The 6,937-nt window shown below is 33.5% G+C and overlaps 1 protein-coding gene across 1 annotated transcript in view; it reads left to right on the top strand.

The window, feature by feature from the left end:
- Nucleotides 1-6,937, top strand: part of LOC134694683 (multifunctional-autoprocessing repeats-in-toxin-like) — a 102,681-nt gene that overhangs the window by 53,813 nt on the left and 41,931 nt on the right. The gene's annotated exons all lie outside the window — the stretch shown is intronic.

The raw sequence follows: 6,937 nt of genomic DNA, 5'->3' as shown, positions 1-6,937 counted from the left end.
AGTCGGTACCAATTTTTCTGCACCAGATGCGTATTTCGAAAAATGGTCTCTTCCGTGATGCTCGAGACCAAAATATATGAAAATGCAAAGCTTACGTCATTTCGGTTCTGATGAATAGTTGTCTCATTGCCAATCTTACCACACCACCTTATTTTATATGTACATATGATCAATTCAATATTTGGTGACAAATACATAATAAAAATTGTGTATGTTATATTTATGCCTTTAGTTATTTCGTTTGAAATGTTTTATATTTGTCATTTCGGGGCCTTTTATTATTGACAATTCGGTATGGGATCTGTTCATTAATGTTTGAAGCCGTATGGTGACTTATGGTGTTAGTTTCTGTGTAATTTTGTCTCTTGTTGAGAGTTGTCTCAATCCTGCCACACCTTACTTTTTTTAATATGACATATATTTCAATGCAATTCAAAGGAAACAAACACCATACCAATGTGATGAAAAAGGTAGGTGCATGAAAATGAAGCTGGCATTGAACTCAACTTGAACAGCTTCTGCAAAATTTGGATGTGGATGTGTCGGATTAGGAGAGTGCTATGAACGATGTTTTCACGTATTAAAAGAAAATTGTTACATCAACTTCTTGAGTGATCGATTGGTGGTCTAACTCCAGTGCAAAAATATGTGAGATGTTCTTTTATATAGTTATCAAAGGTATCAGGATTATAATTTAGTACGCCAGACATGCGTGTCGTCTACATAAGACTCATCAGTGTCGCTCATATAAAAATATTTAAGAGCATTGAGGATCCAAAATTCCGATAGTTGTGCCAAAATGAGGACACGTCTTGTCAGAATGATGACGATATTTTAATTTGCCCCGTGTTAGAAGAGTGATATGCAAGATATGTACAGTTAAAGAACTTTGCATCATCAACCGTATTGATCAATAAGTAGCCTAATTCAGGATAAATTTCATTGCAACATGTCTGTCCTTAACAAAGACGCCTTTTCCAATTAATGGTAGTCTAAATCCCCCTATTTATCCATTGTATACAAACAGGAAGTGGGCATGGGATTCCTTATTCCTTTCCCTACCCCAAACTGAGTGTTCCCTAACTCGCTTCTACAAATTCCCTCTTCTTTCACAATCTTCTCTTTCACATTTGAAACAAGATTGTGTCCATAGTACACAGATGCCCCACCCGCACTATCATTTTCTATGTTCAATGGACAATGAAAATGGAGGGGTAATTTCTAATTTGGCATTAAAATTGAAAAGATCATATCATAAGGAACCTGTGTACTTATTTTCAAGTTGATTGGACTTTATCAAAAACTACCTCCACCAAAAACGTTAACCTGAAGCGGGACGAACGGACGGACGAATGGACCCACATACAGAAAAAACATAATGCCCATAAATGGGGATTAAAAAATATCGTTATCTTTATTCCCCCTCTTCCCCCCGTTCTCAAGCTCTCCCCCTCATTCCAGTGTTTCTTTAAACCTGTCCACCCTCTTTTAAAATACAATGTTTCTCCCTTACTATCTCTTCTAGACGAACATCATTATGTTTACCTCCAACAGACGATTCCTGACATAGCATTCACCATGTTCACACTACAAAACTCTGTATGTTAAAGTAATATTTTATATGTATCAGTGATATGCTGTTTCTGTTGTGATTATTGTAATTTTTAGATCACACAAACTATTACATAATAACATGATATGATCTTCTTAATGCAAAAGTAACATTTCCACCACGATAGAATACATACATCAAATTATAAATAAATTACAGATATATTCAAGAAACTGTCGTGGAGTGGATTGTAAATTATAAAATCTGAATAACATATGACTGCACAGAAATTGGTGATTTAGAATTTATATTGTTTTAGTAGACGACGTCTTAAAATTAATTTGTTTTATTAGGCGACGCTTTAATTTGAGGCAAAACGAAATTTATGATACATTTTTGTAAAAGTGCGTGCTATTTAAAATGTCAAAAAAGTAGTTGTCATTTTACATTGATGAGAACTCTATATTGCATTTGATTTGAAAATTAATGTGTTTAGTGAAGTTTCAAATATTACAATAATTCTAAATTGATAAATTGCGCGCCAGACAAATTTTCAAAACATTAAGGAGCTTTTTGTGACCTCCATCAGCAATGTTTTATTAATATGGTATAAAGTAAGATCTGTCACAGAGTGGATTTAGACGAATGACAGGGAAACAGTACTGGCTCATGATCATGGAGATTTGATTGATAACGAAAGACATTTTGCCTTCCAACAGGCTACCAGCAGTCCCATAAAACACTGTTACAAGGGTTCTTTTATCGTGCAACAAACGCCTTTTCCAATTAATGGTATTCTTAGTCTCCCTATTTGCCCATTGCATGCAAACACAGGGAGTGGGCAGGAGATCCCTTATTCCTTTCCCTATCTCAAACTCACACTTCCCTTAACCGCGTCTCCTTATTCCCTCTTACATCCACAATCTTCTCTTTCACATTTAAAAAAAATATCACTATTTGTATTTCCCGCTCTTCTCCCCGTTCGCAAGTCCACCCTCATTCCAGTGTTCCCTTATACATAATTCACCTTCTGTTAGAATACAAAGTTTCTCCCTAAAGCCTTCTTCTAGACGAACATCATTATGTTTACCTGCAACAGACGATTCCTGACATAGCATTCACCATGTTCACACTGATGAAACTCTGTATGTTTAAGCAATATGTTATGCGTATCAGTGGTATGCTGTTCCTGTTGTAATTATTGTAATTCTAAGATTACACAAACTATTACAAAATAACATGATATGATCTTCTTAATGCAAAAGTTACATTTCCACCACGATAGAATACATACGTCACATTATAAATATATTGCAGATATATTCAAGAAACTGCCGTGGAGTGGAGTGGATTGTAAATTATAAAATCCGAATAAAATGTTACGACTGCACAGAAAATGAAGATTTAGAATTTATGTTGTTTTATTAGAAGACGTCTTAATTGGATTTATTAGGCAACGTCTGAATTTGGGGAACAATGAACTCGATTTATAGTACATTTTTATAAAATTGCGTGATAGTTTAAATGTCATTTTCCATAAACGAAAACTCTATAGTGCATTTGATTTGAAAATTCAGATTTCAAATATTAAAGTTAATCTTAAGTGATTGATTGCATGCTAGACACATTTCTAATAAATTAAGTATAATTTAGTGTCTGCCATTAAAAATATAATTTGAAATGCTTTTCTATGACAATTTAAAAACGTATTATAATATTTATAGTAATATCTGTACAAGAGTGAACCGAGACAAAAGACTGAAATACACATCTTCTCTACTAACGGACTACAAGCAGTCCTATAAAAAAGGTGTTAAAAGGGTCTTTTAATATGCAAAAATCATTTAATTCCTGCACGTGACATCTGATGTAATAAACCATTTCAATATGACGTGGCTGTGTATTTAGACATCCCACAGACCCAAACGGACGTCCCACTTCAGCAATAGTTTGATTTCTTGACAGGGAAAGTTAAGGAAAGATTCTGTAATGTATTCCCCAAGTTAACCCTTGGGATTTAATTTTTGTTTTATATATTTCTTCATATATTTTTCACTTAACCTTACAACGTGGTTCAAAAACCTCCATTTTGTTGCCTAGGATTTGAAACGTTCGTCGTTTGGTCCATAACCCTTTCCAGTCAGGTCTGGGTAAGCCACAATCTTTACACAAATGTATTTTTTTCAAAGTCAAATTTCATGTTTGTATACATTACAACACTTAAAGTAAGAATTAATGTTTATTTCTAATATACAAATACTTTTCTAATTGTAGTAGTAAATGTTTCGTCCATTAATTTCGCTTCAAGTCGATTATTAACAGTATACAGACATCAAGAAGAAAGACCTGCAACCAAAACTGTTGTCATAACAGCTTTAAAATTTGATTAAAGATACTTGGTTTTTATTATCATAATTGAATTATTATTCTACATCTCTGCATGATGTCTCGAATATAAATTAAAAAAAAATACTTTTGATGCATTACATTGATTTATCTTATTGCTAAATGGAAGAAAGCAGTTAAACTAAAGTAATGATGTTTTAAATAGCATTGTTTTAAGTTGTAAACTGATATATGTGATATATGTCTGGTTTATTATTACCAAAAATAGATTCCAAACGTATTGAGCATTTTACAGCATATGATTTACAGGAATCGAGAGACAATATTAATGTAAACCACGTGACAATATACATCTGTTTCAGACTCATTTTAATGTCTTAATACTGAAGCAACAGAGAAATGTCTAAAGCAGTTACGTAATGTTTGTTTTTATTGCCTATTTTTTGTTAAGTAATAGGAAATGTTTCTGTTGTTTCTCGTTTAAACGAGCCATAAATTTCAACGTTCGTTTCAATATGTGGCAATAGAAAATAATGTGTTTGTTTGCCCTAATACTACATACCCAGAAAATAGCTGCCTTCTCAAAAATCTTAATTTGCATGTCCTGTTGTGATACAACGTTTTTTAGTAAACACATATTACACCTCAGTTTCTCTTGATCGAAAATGTAGAAAATTCCTCCCTTACAGACCCATTGTTTCAAATCTTGGGTAGAGTTTGAGAAAACTAAAATATTTTTAATTGTAGTCTGGCTTGCCATTATCTTCTATACTTGATACCAGAATTGGTCGACATTATGATATATGAGTTGAGGCAGAATATCGTATTCGTTTTGTTTTCTTTTTGAATCGATGCCCTATTTCTTTTTCTTTGTATTCTAACACCAAATTATTTTTCTTTTCTTTATTTTTCTGTCAATATTTCTGTATTCTCAAATTTCTCTTTTATTCATTTTGTTCTCTATCATGGAACTCCATCAATAACCTCAGAATTTAGTTGTATGTATCATTTTCTTATGTTTCTTCGGATGTCAAATAACACTTTGTGTAGAAATTATCATCTTGCTTTCGATGATAGATCTGGAATATGCATCTAATTACCCAAAACATGCATACTAGACATATAATTGTTTTTGTTTGAAAGGATCAACATACTTGTAGGGTCAATGAACAAAAGACAGTAATTATGTACGTGTGTTTTATTCTTGTTTACTTAACTATTTACTTGGCTTAGTATAGGACATGCAATAGTCACTTTCAGTATTATATGTATCCCTACGTGTATGTCGCACACATCACTTGTAATGTTTTAGAGAAGATTGTTAAATGAGTTTAACCTTCTATATGTTCGTATGTGCTTGTCACATAAAGGGAAATTTATAATGGCGCGTCGCGGGAACCTTTTCAGTATTGGTCGTGCGTCGGTAATCTTGTTGGTGTTTGACATTGTCAATATTTGTCGCATATAGCGAACCTATTCAGTGGATGTCTGGTGTCGGGTACTGTGTGATTGCTTGTCGTATATCGGGAACCTTCACGTTGTTGGTGCCGAGTCTTGAACCTCGTTAGTGCTTGTCGAATGTCAAGAACCGTAATCGTGGCAGTGCTTGTCGCATGTCGCAGATATTGTCAGTGTTTGTCGCATGTCGGAAAATTTGTCAGTGGTTTACAATTGGCACATATTAGTACTATTAGGTATTTATAGAATGCTGTGACACTTGCAGGTCTTGTCACAGTTAAACTTATTGACTAATGATGATTAAGAGCTGGACATACTATTTAAATTATTTAAAACCCTATTATTTTAATTTCAGGAATGATTTTCCATTATACATTAACGTAAAAAAACGAACAATGGGAGGAGAAAGACAATAACAATCAAAACCAAATAGTACACAAAGACTCACAAAACCAAATGACATTTACATCAACCATTATAAACTAGAGGCTATAAAGAGCCTGTATAGCTCACCTTGGTATATCTACATATTCAGAAAAGGACACAGAAGGATTCATGGCAAACTTGTGTTTTGTTGTTGGTGATGCGTTTGTAGAGATCTTAACAAAAAATTACAAAATTTATGAAAATTGTTAACAATTGACTATAAAGGGCATTAACTCCTTAATGGGTCAGTTGACCACTTTGATCATGTTGACGTATTTGTAGCTTTTACTTTCCTGTACATTATTTCTGTTTACAATTTATCTCTATCTATAATAGTATTCAAGAAACAAACCAAAAGCTGCAAAATTTTCTTTAAATTACCAATTCAGGGGCAGCAACCCAACAACAAATTACCCTATTGGTCTGAAAATTTCAGAGCAGGTAGATCTTGATTTGATGTAGAATTTTATGCACAGCAGATTTGATCAAAATGCTTTGGTTTTAGAGATATGAGCCATAAACTGTATTTTACCCAATGTACTATTTTTAGCCATGTCGGCCATCTTGGTTCGCGGACGGGGTCATCGGACATATTGATTAAACTACATACCTTAATGATGATTGTGGACAAGTGTGGATAAATTTGTCAGAGTAGTTTCAGAGGAGAAGATTTTTGTAAAAGATAACAAAAAATTACAACAGATTATGAAAAATTGACATTAAAGGGCAAACTCTATAAGGGGTCAACTGACAATTTTTGTAGAAATTACTCTGCTGAACAATATTACTGTTTACAGTTTATCTCTATAAATTATAATATTCAAGATAATAACCAAAAACGGCAAAATTTCCTTAAAATTACCAATGCAGGGGTAGAAACCCAGCAACGGGTTGTCCGGTTCATCTAAAAATTTCAGAGTAGATAGATCTTGACCTGATAATTATTTCTACCCCCATGTCAGATTTGCTCTAAATGCTGTGGTTTTAGAGATATAACCCAACATATACATTTTACCCCTATGTTCTAATTTTAGCCATGGCGTCCATTTGGTTGGTCGGTTGGGTCACCGGACACAATTTTTAAACTACATACTCCAATGATGATTGGGGCCAAGTTTGGTTAAACTGTGCCCAGGAGTTTCAGAGGAGATGATT

The sequence above is a fragment of the Mytilus trossulus genome, chromosome 13 (assembly GCF_036588685.1).
Source record: "Mytilus trossulus isolate FHL-02 chromosome 13, PNRI_Mtr1.1.1.hap1, whole genome shotgun sequence".
NCBI lineage: Eukaryota > Metazoa > Mollusca > Bivalvia > Mytilida > Mytilidae > Mytilus > Mytilus trossulus.
This window is presented reverse-complemented; position numbering and strand designations above follow the sequence as displayed.